General features: G+C 45.4%; 1 protein-coding gene across 2 annotated transcripts in view; it reads left to right on the top strand.

Annotated features, from left to right (window-relative positions):
• The window catches only part of LOC148143355 (uncharacterized), a 352,041-nt gene that overhangs the window by 163,431 nt on the left and 175,449 nt on the right, over positions 1 to 13,161 (top strand). The gene's annotated exons all lie outside the window — the stretch shown is intronic.

A 13,161-nucleotide genomic window follows, 5' to 3' on the forward strand; every position in this document is an offset into this window, starting at 1 on the left:
CGCTCGAACTAACTCCCCTGAAGATGCTGATTCAGGATCTTACAGGGGCAGAAAAGCAAAAATGTCAAGACTAACGTCAAGACAAATCCACCTGAAAGTGGGATACTGCTGAGAGCGAGCAGGTCTGCCCCTCAGGTCCCTATTAAATCATTCCCCTCTCAGCTCAAACATATGCCCTCTCGTTCTGGACTCCCATACCCAGGGGAAAAGACCTTGGATATTCACCCAATCCATGCCCCTTATGAACATCCATCAGACAATAGACAATAGGTGCAGGAGTAGGCCATTCTGCCCTTAGAGCCAGCACCATCATGGCTGATCATCCGCAATCAGTATCCTGTTCCTGCCTTATCCCCATAACCTTGGATTCTACGATCCTTAAGAGCTCTATCCAACTCTTTCTTCAAAGTATCCAGAGGCTTGGCCTCCACAGCCTTCTGGGGCAGAGCATTCCATACACCCACCACTCTCTGGGTGAAGAAGTTTCTCTTCAACTCCGTTCTAAGTGGCCTACCCCTTGTTTTTAAACTGTGTCCTCTGGTTCAGGACTCACCCATCAGCGGAAACATGCTTCCTGCCTCCAGAGTGTCCAATCCTTTAATAATCTTGTACATCTCAATCAGATCCCCTCTCAGCCTTCCAAACTCAAGCGTACGCAAGCCCAGTCGCTCCAATCTTTCAGCATAAGATAGTCCCGCCATTCTGGGAATTGACCTCGTGAACATATGCTGCATTCCCTCAATAGCCGGAATGTCTTTCCTCAAATTTGGAGACCAAAACTGTGCACAATATTCCAGGTGCAGTCTCACCAGGGCCCTGTATAGTTTCAGAAGGACCTCTTTGCTTCTTTACTCAATTCCTCTTGTTATGAAGGCCAGGATGCTATTAGCTTACTTCACTGCCTGCTGTACCTGCATGCTTACTTTCATTGACTGATGTACAAGAACACCTAGATCTCCTTTACGTAACTTGACTCCATTTAGGTAGTAATCTGCCTTCCTGTTCTTGCCACCAAAGTCGATAACCACACATTTATCCACATTAAACAGCATCTGCCATGCATCCGTCCACCCACCTAGCCTATCCAGGTCACCCTGTATTCTCCTAACATCCTCCTCACATTTCACCCTGCCACCCAGCTTTGTGTCATCAGCAAATTTGATAATATTACTTTTAATACCTTCATCTATATCATTAATGTAAATTGTAAAAAGCTGCAGTCCCAGCACTGATCCCTGCGGCACACCACTGGTCACTGCCTGCCATTATTCTTACTTTCATTATCACTATTCTTTGTTTCCTGTCAGCCAACCAATTTTCAATCCATGTCAGTATTTTGCCCTCAATACCATGTGCCCTAATTTTGCTCACTAACCTCCTATGTGGGACTTTGTCAAAGACTTTCTGAAAGTCCAGGTATACTACATCCACTGGATCTCCCTTGTCCGTCTTCAGAGTTACATCCTCAAAAAATTCCAGAAGATTAGTCAAGCATGATTTCTCCTTCATAAATCCACGCCAACTCTGACCGATCCTGTTACTGCTATCCATATGTGTTGTAATTTCATCCTTTATAATTGACTCCAGCATTTTTCCCACCACTGAGGTCAGACTCACTGGTGTATAATTCTGTTTTCTCTCTCCCTCCCTTCTTAAAAAGTGGGACAACATTAGCCACCCTCCAATCTGCAGGAACTGATCCTGAATTTATAGAACATTGGAAAATGATCACCAATGCATCCATGATTTCTCCCAGTCTACCTGCATGTTGAAATCCCCCATAACAACTGTACTAATATCTTTGTGACAGGCCAATTTCAGCCCCTTATTCAACTTACACACTACATCCAGGCTACTGTTTGGGGGCCTGTAGATAACTCCCATTAGGATCTTTCTACCCTTAGAATTTCTCAGTTCTCGCCATACTGACTCTACATCCCCTGATTCTAGGTCCCCCCGTGCAAGGGACTGAATATCATTCCTTACCAACAGGGCTACCCCACCCCCTCTGCCAGTTAGTCTGTCCTTATGATAGCATGTATACCCTTGAATATTCATTTCCCAGGCTCTGTCCACTTGAAGCCACATCTCAGTTATCCCCACATCATCGTAACTGCCAATTTCCAAATGAGCCTCAAGCTCATCCACTTTATTTCGAATGCTTCGTGCATTCATATTTAATATTTTTAATTTGTTACTCCCCTCACCCTTCCTATCAATCCCTATTTCACTTGACCTTATGGCATGATCCTTTTCTTTTGAGTTTTCTGCTCCATTGATTCCATTGTCTTTCTTGACTTCTCTTGTTCTAACTTTCTTCTTAAACTTCCAGTTTGTCCCCTCTATCCACCTCCCCCCCCCCCTCCCCGCCATTTAATTTAAACGCAGCTGTGTTGCAGTGGCAAACCTACCTGCCAGAATGCTGGTCCCCCACCTATTAAGGTGCAACCCGTCCCTCTTGTATAATTTATCCTTACCACTAAACATCAGCCTCTCATGCTCCAGGGAAAATATCCCTGGCCTATTCAGCCTCCCCCTGTAGCTCAAACCCTCCAACCCTGGCAACAGCCTTGTAAATCTTTTCCAACTCCTGTCAAAGTTTCACAACATCTTCCCTCTAGCAGAGAGACCAGAACTGAATGCAGTATTCCGAAAATGGTCTCACCAATGTCCTGTACAGCTGCAACATGACCTCCCAACACCATACTCAATGCTCTGACCAATAAAGGAAAGCATCCCAAACGCTTTCTTCACTATGTTCCTGAGACTCCGCTCTCAAGGAACTATGAACCTGCAGTCCAAGGTCTCTTTGTTCTACAACTTAACATTTGTATAAGTACATGAATAGGAAAGGTTCTGAGGGATATGGCCCAATCTAGGTGGGACTAGCTTAGTTTCTGAATATAGTCAGCATGGACTAGTTGGACTGAAGGGTCTGTTTCTGTGCTGTCTGACTAACTATTCTGGACTGGTCTTGAAACCATTTTCTTGCCTTCCCCCACAAAAGTCCACTTCTTCGTTGTTCCAAAATCAGATGAGTTCAGCCTTGAATATATTCAATGACCCTCTAACTGCAGGGAGACATTCCTACTTCTGAACTCAATTCCTCTTGCTAATATACCACTTGCCTTGCTGATTGCTTGCTGCAACTGTCTGACAACTGGCAGTGACTGGTGTAGGAGGACGCTGAGGCCCCTTTGCACATCCACACATCATTCCTGACGAAGGTCTGGTGCCTGAAACATCAACTCTCCTGCTCCTCGGATGCTGTCTGACCTGCTGTGCTTTTCCAGCACCACACTTTTCGACTCTGATCTCCAGCATTGGAAATTCACCTCCTTTCTGCTTTTTTTTCCATAGCAAAGGCTGTAACTTTATATTGTGGCACTCCATTTGCCATGTGTTTGCCAACTGTGGTCTTCTCTACATCATGGAGACTGAGCATAAACTTGGGGAATGGTTCGCCGAGCATCGCAGCTGGGTCCACAGAAGCCGACTGGACCTCCCAGTCGCCACTCATTTTAATTCCCCTTCCCAATTTGACCATCTTTGGCCTCTTCCATTGCCACAACAAAGCAAACTGCAAATTGGAGGAACAACACCTCATCTTGTGCCTGGGCAGCCTGCAGCCCTGAGGATCAACATTGAGTTCTCCAATTTCAAATCACCTCCCTTCACCACTCTGGAAAAAGGTGGTGAGAAAAGAGAGTACCGTGCTCAGAGATGTTGGACAGGGGAAGGGCATTGCAGTCTGGGGTGAAGCTCAATCTTCATTCAGAGAGAGATAGGAGAGCAATAGCAGCTTCAGAAGCTCATGGTCCAACTTCTGCATTTAGACAATGGGGGGGGGACTCTGATAGGCAGGAGGACAATTCCAACTCTGGACTCCTCCCGTGGGTTAAACTTGTATGTCTGATGATCTTGCTCTATGGGTTATTGACTGTGTACATTATGCAACTCGCGGTGGTGCCCGTTCGGTCGCCCTCTTTCTCCTGACGGCTTGGTGGCATCCCCGCCTCCAACAACGAGCTCAAAGGGTTAGCGGCCGGTGTCTTATTTGTCAGGAACATAACCCCGGAAAAGGCTTGCCTTGCACTCCGTGTAGAACTCCCTTACCGGAGGGTCCCTTTGAGACACTTCAACTGGACTTCATTGAGTTGCAGAAATGTCAGTGCTATAAATATGTTTAGCTTATTGTTGATGTTTTTTCTAAGTGGATTGAAGCCTACCCTTCCCCTAACACTGCTGCTGAGACTGTGAAAATTTTGCTTAAGGAAATTATTCCCTGCTTCGGTATACCTGCGTGCATTAGCTTGGACAATGGATCGCACTTTGTTGGTAATAGTAATGAAGAACTCTTGATGAAGTACAGATTTGAGACGGCCCAAGGAATTCCTTATGAACTCAACTTGCAAGCCTCTCTTGGTTTATCCCGGAGATCGTACCTTTGGTAGTCTGGAATTTTACAAAAACTCTTGCAGACAGTTTTAGTTTAATTTTAATCATTCCTTTCCTTTACTAATAGCATCACTGTTACAACATAACCCTGATACCTATAAGCCAGGCTAACTGGATTCTAACAACCCAGGAGAGTAGGACATTGTTCTTCCTTCAAGAGCCCTGGCAGGCTACTCTGTTGTACTATCACAAACAGACTACCGTTATAGCTGAAAACGTGTTGCTGGAAAAGCGCAGCAGGTCAGGCAGCATCCAAGGAGCAGGAGAATCGACGTTTCGGGCATGAGCTCCTGCTCCTTGGATGCTGCCTGACCTCCTGCGCTTTTCCAGCAACACATTTTCAGCTCTGATCTCCAGTCCTCACTTACTCCTAGAAGACTACCTTTATACACAAGTTTACAAAAGACGATACTGTCACAAACACAAAAAGTTAACAAAAGCACTGCATGTTCTGAACTGGACAGATAATAGTGAAGGACAATAATTCAAGGGAGAAGTCAATTTGTAGCGAGTTTCATTTTGAGGTCAGAATCAAACATTGTTATTAATTTCACAAAGGAACAGCCATGAATGTTATCACTCGGTGTCCTGTTTATACAGATTCACTGATGTTCAGGCAAACGTTCTTAATTGTCTTACTCTCCCTGCCTATTTTCTATTGTGCAGCAAATGTGTTGTATAATTCAAAATTAAACATTTTTAGTCAAAATGCTTAAGGATAAGTTTTCCAATACTGTATGAGCCCTCCTGCCACCTGTTTGCTGATGTCTTTTAACTCTACTGCAGGGTCATATGAGAATTGCTTTAATGGAACCAGCTTTGGGTGTGTATGTTCCACATAACATCTCCTGCCTATTTGAGACTTGTCTCACCCACTCCTGTAAGACAAAGGGGCCATATACCTCCTGCCCGTATAGACAAACAGCTTGCGTTCCACTGGCTGGGATACAGCAGGCCTTATGTGGCATAAGTAACTATACCCATCTCCATGTACGGAATCCTTCCCTTGCGCATTTATGGGTCCTGTTTCTTTTCAGAATCTCATACTGTCACCAAGACCATTTGCAAGAGAGTTAAGGGAGAGCCTAATGGGAACAGAATTCTGAGGACCATTGTCTACCAGATGCACAGCACAGAAACAGGCCCTTTGGTGCAACTCATCCATGCTGATCAGATATCCTAAATCAATCTGGTCCCATTTACCAACACCTGGCCCACATCCCTGTAAACCCTTCCTATTTGTGAAGGGCACTGCTTGTCATTGGCCACTCGGGTGTTTCCTTTCTTCCTGGTGGTGGAAATTGAATAAAGATTCATACACCTTGTGTCTCTCACTGTGTCTCACACCTGCACACACACAACATGGGTTCTGGGGAAAAAAATAAGCACTACCGCAGTTAGGCGGTAGCATGGGGGTTAAAAGGAAAAAAAAAATTAAAAAAATACACAGGAGTGACAGACATCCTGTTCATTCTGAGAGCTGCCAATTTAAAAAAAAATGAACCCTTCCTATTCATTTACACATCCAGATGCCTTTTAAATGTTGTGATTGTACCAGCCTCCACCACTTCCTCTGGCAGCTCATTCCTTACATGCACTACCCTCAACATAGGCATTTCCCCAAAGGTCTCTTTTAAATCTTCCCCACACCCTCACCCTAAACCTATTACCCTGTAGTTCTGGACTCCCCCATCCCAGGGAAAACACCTTGACTATTTATCCTATCCATGCCCCTCATGATTTTATAGAAATCTGTCGGGTCACCCTTCAGCCTCTGGCGCTCGAAGGAAAAACAGCCCAACCCTGGTCAGCTCAAACCTTGACAACATTCTTGTCAATCTTTTCTGAATCCTTTCAGGTTTCACAACATCCTTCCTCTAGCAGAGAGACCAGAACTGCACACAACATTCCAAAAGTGGCCTAACCTGGTGCAGCTACAACATAACTTCTCAACTCATCTACTCAATTAAAGGATTAAGAAAGTTTTCAAAACCCACAAAAGACACTGGAGAAAGAATGGAGGAACTTTTACGGGTCAGCTTGGACATCAGGGCGGGGGGATGGGAATGAGGGAAGGAAGCTGAATGTCCAAGGTGGAGGAAGAACAGAGGGTGCAAAACCGGCTTGAAGCTGCAATGAGGAATATTGCATGTGCTGTACTTGTACCTGTTGCAGTTACTGGTGGGAATCGGATGCATTTTAAACATCAAAACAGAAAAAATGTCCACCCCTCTCCCTTTCCAATCTCTATTCTTCCGTCCCTCTTCACTGGGGTAATTAAGAAACCTACCTGAGTTTGTGGAGACTGCTCCCTCCCTGAATTCACTCCAGCTGCAACAACAGAAGAGACTTCCCCGCCTCCCGTCTCTCCGGCCCTCTCAGGATAGGAGTTGCCCAGAGGGAGGGAGTGTCACTCAAACTGACAGGGCCACTTCTGCCTTGTGACGTCATTAAAGGGGCGGGGAAATGTGACGGTTAAGGGGCGGGGCGAGGTGGACAGCGGGCCACCTCACTGCACCTGCGCGGCCCTGCAGCAGAAGGGGAGGAGAACCCCTTCCCTTCAGGGAATCCCCACAGTGTGGAAGCAGGCTACTCTGACCCACGAGTCCACACTGACCCTCCCAAGGGTAACCCACCCACACCCCCACCGCTCTACATTTAACCCTGAGGAATACACCTAACCTGCACATCCCTGGATATTATGCGGAATTTGGCATAGCCAATCCACCCTAACCTGCACATCCCTGGGCAGTATGGGTAATTTAGCAGGGTCAACCCACCCTAATCTGGACAAAGTTAAAAACCACACAACACCAGGTTTTGTCCAACAGGTTACTTTGGAACCAGCAGCTTTCGGAGTGCTGCTCCTCCATCAGGTGGTTGTGGAGAATAATACCACAAACACAGAATTTATAGCAAAACATTCTAGTGTCCTGCCACTGAAATGACATATTGAACAAACCTAGATTGTTAAGTTTTTCATCTTTTCAAATGGGTTGCAGGTATCATTACTGTGTAAATCCCACATCTTCCGTCTGTCACCTTCTCAAGATAACTCAAGGTTTTATAGCAAAATGTGACATCTCAGCTCAGACAGTGCATTAAAGGTGTGAGGTCAGAGTCTTCTGTGTCCCAGTCTTGAGTGAGACTGATTCTATTTCCAAAGCAAAATTCACAAAATATTGCATGTATTGACTGCCTGCAGATTGTGCATTTTTTGAGCAAAATAGAATGTATCTGCAAATTTAATTCTGCAGATACACATTCACTGCCATGGACTTCTATGTGTGCGTATGCGCATGAGGGAGGCAGATAGATAGAGAGAAAAAGGGAGAGAGAGAGAACAGAGAGAGAGAGAAAGGGGGAGAGAGAGTGGTGCAGGCAGGCTGAGAGAGAGGTGCGGGCAAGCAGGCAGACAGAGAGTGTGTTTGTTAACCACCTCCTTGCCTGGTCAGCCTTTTTCCCTGTCTACAATTTGCTTTTATAGAATCACCTCGCGTACATTGTTATGAATATTGTCTAATAAGAGTAGATGTATTTAGTCGATGAATCAAAACCATCCCAATGGCTGAAACAGCTGACACTCTAATGTTGGACAAGTGGGAAATATTTGCATCAGTTAACCAAAACTCTTTAGAGTTTACATTCATGGGTACGCCAAGCCTCGGCATTAGGACCGGGGCATATTGGAGCTGAGATGGAAAGGCCCGTTCCTAGTCCTGCTGGGTTACCCGGTCAGCAGTCAGGGTCAAGGGGAGGCCGCATGGACACACCCAACACAATGCAAACGAGCGCCACCTCCTGGAGGAACATCAGAAGACCCCGTCAGAGACACATCTTCAGCCTTCATCCGTGAATGGCTCAGCCTGATCATTCTGCCTTTCACTGCACTCTTTCTTATCTTTCTTTCACGAACTATGTTTGATTGGGCCTGATAACCTCTAGTAAACAGAAATTACAGTTTAATATTTTCTTTATGCACAGAAGGTCAACCATTCTAGCTGCTGGCTATGTGCCCATATCCCCATCCATCCCGAACTCGTACCAAGCGAGTCCTTATGTAGTTTGAGCGACTTGAAGCTTTCTTTCCCCCTGCCTTTGGAACTGCTCGATTGGAAATCAAAGTCACCCCGCAGACAATCCTGTGCTCGGCTCAGTTCACTGTTGTGGCCCTCCTCTCCAGTGATCTCCCAGTTGCCGAGATTTCCCCTTCCTGATGAAACCCCTGATGATGATTCCCAATCCTTGGAGCCTTCTGCCCCTGTCCTTACTGAACCCGAGGACTAACAGTCCGATCTCCAAACACTATCTCCTGACAATCCCCCTGGCTCTGGGTATAATCCCCCTTTTGCTGACACCCCCAATCTCCTCTTTTTAATAAAAAAGGAGGGATTGTGGGAGAATTTGATCAAAATTGACACAAAACTGCGTGGAAGCCATTTTATCACAAAGCAATGTTTAAAGGAAAATGTAGACTGTTAACATAATGCTGTCTGAGCCCTGGCTAAGGAATTCTGTTTTGATAGCCTGACCTTGTAGCTGCAGGCTGTCTCTGCTCCTCAGGCCATTAGACTGTGCTGCTTCATAGAATGATGGATTGGTTATCTCTGTCCCTTATCCGTAATTCGAGCCTAGCTGAACCTGCAGTATAAGATAACATTCAGTTTTGCAGGCATTAGGAAGTGTAGGTCTGGACAATGTATGTGAACTTTACAACTGCCCCTCAGTTGCATAATTAATGGAGAGTGGGGCTTGTGTTTGACATAAAACTTGTAACATTCTGTATTTTATTGGAATACATCGGATTTTGTTTTGAACTAAGAGGTATTCCCCATGGCAATGAATAAAGCTAGTTAATTGCTCAAGTTCTCCTCTCCTGACTACTTTGCTTTAAATGATTTGACACACGAGTTACTTTGCCCCAACAATACTAATAGTTACATCTAGGGAGAGAGAATTCCTCAAATAGGGCACTCTCAAGATCCTGGGAGGCCCCTATTTCTGGTTTACTTCCTAATGAACAAACATTAAGCATTTATTTATTTCTGATTTTGTTTCATTTTTCTTGTTTGATTCCCTGCTCTGACTACACTCTGTGTCTGGATGGGTGACAGGCTGAGATTGTGGGTTGGCTTTCAATTGACTGAATGTTTTCTTGTTCTGGAAGCTGTAAAAGAGGCGTGAAAGCTTCTGCAGAAGTCCAGCAAAGCTGAGGACAGACCGACATCTTACTCTGTGGGAACAGGGAGATCAGAGGACAGAGAAATCAGGCCCTGAAACCCGAGCTGACAGCAGACTACTGTGTGCTCAGTGCTTTGGTGAGCAGTGCCAACCCTATGCCTATACCTCGCTTCCCATCTGACGACACCTCAATATCCAGGATCCAATCCTTGCCATCCTGAAGCCATGTCTCTGTAAGGAGTCTCAGATCATAATTATTCACTTCAATGTGTGCAGTCAATTCATTCACTTTTGTTACAATGCAGCACACATTCAGACTCACCATGTATCATTTCAATTTTTGTGATATTAGTATTCAGTTTCGATTGCTGATACATTTCCTCTCCTTGTCCCTTTCTGTTGTTCTGATGTTCATTTTCCACATCACTACATTGCTCACCGGCCATGATTTGGATTGGCCATGCTAAATTGGCCACAGTGTCCAGGGATGTGCAGGTTAGGTGGGTTAGCCATGGGGAATGCAGGGTTATAGTTTCATAGTAATAGAAGCAGGAATAGGCCATTTGGCCCTTCCAACCAGCTCCGCCATTCATTAAGATCATGGATGATCTATCCATTGTCTGAGCTCCTCCTCCCTGCATTGTCTCAACTACCCTTAATTCCCAGACTCAACAGAGACACTCAGCATTGCAGCTGTACTGCTACCTGATAAACAAATTCTTTCCTTCCATGGGAATATCCTTCTCTTTGCAAGGACCTATTGCACACTTATCAGCTACTAACCAACACCGTCCAGACACTACGTCGCTGGGCAATGTGACTTAGTTACTCAATATCATGCAATTAACAGTTTGCTAATTGTTAAATGACTGTAACCTATATAATCACATAACTCTCTGTTTCTCGTCGGAGTGACTTGTGACTATTAGGTCGACTTGGCTCTCCCCGTGAGCTCCCGAATAAACAGTCAATAACTCAAGGTTTGTGTGTCATGATTACTTATCCAATACTTATTGGACTACTACGAGCAAGTCACCCACAGCATAATCCACTTCCATCCCCAACATGGATCAAGAGGCCATCCTTTTTTGCCAGACAAGTGAATGTATCAAGCTCAGGAAACAAAGCCTGTCAAACATTAACAGGCACAGATCTAAACCAACCTTTTCCAGAGTCTGTCCCTTCCCCTCGATTGACTTCCTTTTTCCCTCAGCTCCTACAAACCAACAGCTGAACCCAAGGATAAGAAAAGAAATGGGAAAGGGGGCGAGAAAAGAGAGTGCGGTACTCCAGATGTTAAACAGTGAAAGGAAGATGCAGTATGTACTGAAACTCAATCTTCATTCAGCGAGAGAAGAGCTTCAGAAGTTCATGGTCAAACTTCCATTCAGACAATGGCGGGGGTTTTAATTGACAGGAGGACCAGACTCCTTCCGGTCCTCCTGGGATTCCCAAAGGTTGGTTGCACCGTCCATCAGAACGACGAGGGACGGGGCCCCATTCCGATCTCACACATGAGCCCCATGAACATTGCTCACAGCTGATAGAGCAGTATCTGGGTCGCATGGGATTGTGGGTAGGACATCAGCCATGAACGAGATGAAATAAAGAGTCCCATATGCCTTCTTAACGGTCCTTTTTCATGTGTTCATGACATACACACCAGGAGACAATCTTTAATCGATATTCAATTGATCCACTGAGTGAAACACTACAGATGTTTAACTCGAAACTCTATTTCCAATTCAGTGTCAGTATATCGCTCTTTGTCCGTCCTCAAATAAGGACCAAATCATGCCTGCCTTGAAGAAGTTTTCCTCTTCTCTCTACAAGAATCTCAGGGAGTCCCTCTCCCACTGCAACTCTCAGGTCATTTCCTCTGCCCTGAAGCTCTTCAAACTTCCAGCTCAGCACTGTCCCCATGACTTGTCCGGATTTGTCCGACCTGCCGAGCTCCTTTTCCACCTATCCACTCCACCCTCTCCTCCCTGACCTATCACCTTCATCTCCTCCCCCATTCACCCATTGTACTCTATGCTACTCTCTCCCCACCCCCACCCTCCCCTCGCTTATCTCTTCACGCTTCAGGCTCACTGCCTTTATTCCTGATGAAGGGCTTTTGCCTGAAACGTCGATTTCAAAGCTCCTTGGATGCTGCCTGAACTGCTGTGCTCTTCCAGCACCATTAATCCAGAACCAAATCAAAGCCCGACGTCTATTCCACCTGAACACTGATTTTTTTTTAGTTTGCAGATTCCAACCATTTATTAAAAGTTATTCATGGTACGTGAGCATTGCTGGCTGGCCAGCATTTAGTTCCGCTTGAAAAGGTAATGGTGACCTGCCTTCTTCAACTGCTGTGGTCCACACGCTGTACAGTGACCCATAATGTCCTTACGGAGGGTATTCCAGGATTTAGACCCAGCAACACTGAAGGAACAGCAATATATTTCCAAGTCAAGATGGTGAGTGGCTTGGAGGGGTACTTGCAAGAAGTTGTGTTCCCAAGTATCTGTTGCCTGATCCTTCTAGATGGAAGTGGTTGTTGGTTTGGAAGGTATTTTCTCAGGATCTTTGGTGAATTTCTGTGTTGTGTCTTGTAGATCATATGCACTCCTGCTTCTGAACAGTCGGGCAGAGGGAGTGGATGTATGTGGAGATGGTGCCAATCAAGCAGGCGACTTTGTCCTGGATGGTATCAAGCTTTTTGAATGTTGTTGAAGCCGCACCCATCCAAGCTGGTGGGAGAGTAGTCCGTAATACTGTTGACTTCTGCCTTGTAGAAGATGGGCAGGGTTTGGGGAGTTTCTTGCCACAATATTCCTGACCTGTTGCCTGCACTTGTTGCCATTCTGTCTGTTAGTCTAGTTGAGTTTCTGGTCAATGGTAAACCCCAAGGATGTTGATAGTGGGGTGTTTAGTGACAGTAACACTGTTGAATATCACGGGGCAGTGGTCAGATTATCTCTTTTGGGGATGAGTCATTGTTTGGCATTGGCGTGGCATAAATGTTACTTGTCACTCATCAGCCCATTGGATATTGTTAAGATCTTGTTGCATTTCAAACTGAACTGCTTCAGTTTGTGAGGAATTGTGAACATCGTGCAATTATTGGTGAATATCACCACCTCTGACCTTATGATGGAAGAAGGTCACTGATGAAGATGGTTGAGCCTAAGACACTACCCTATGAATTCCTGCAGAGACGGTCCTGGAACTGAGATGACTGACCTCCAACAACCACAGCCATCTCTCTGGGTGCCAGGTACACCTTAACAATTAAGATACATAACAATTATTTTAAAACAAATTGAAGGAATACATACGAGACACCCCTCTTCTGGGAGACGCCAGTGCAAGTTTTTCTGTTCCAGAAACAATCTGATAAATGTTTACTGTCATCAACTTTTTTGATCTTGGCCAGCCACAGCTCTCCCTGTCCATTCCCCCCATCACCCACAGATCCCACTGTCTATTATCCCCCGCCATCTACAGCGCGCCTTGTCCATTCTCTTTCCATCC

Source organism: Chiloscyllium plagiosum, unplaced genomic scaffold (genome assembly GCF_037043375.1).
Source record: "Chiloscyllium plagiosum isolate Xiang-an unplaced genomic scaffold, Cpla_swu_hap1 HiC_scaffold_27, whole genome shotgun sequence".
NCBI lineage: Eukaryota > Metazoa > Chordata > Chondrichthyes > Orectolobiformes > Hemiscylliidae > Chiloscyllium > Chiloscyllium plagiosum.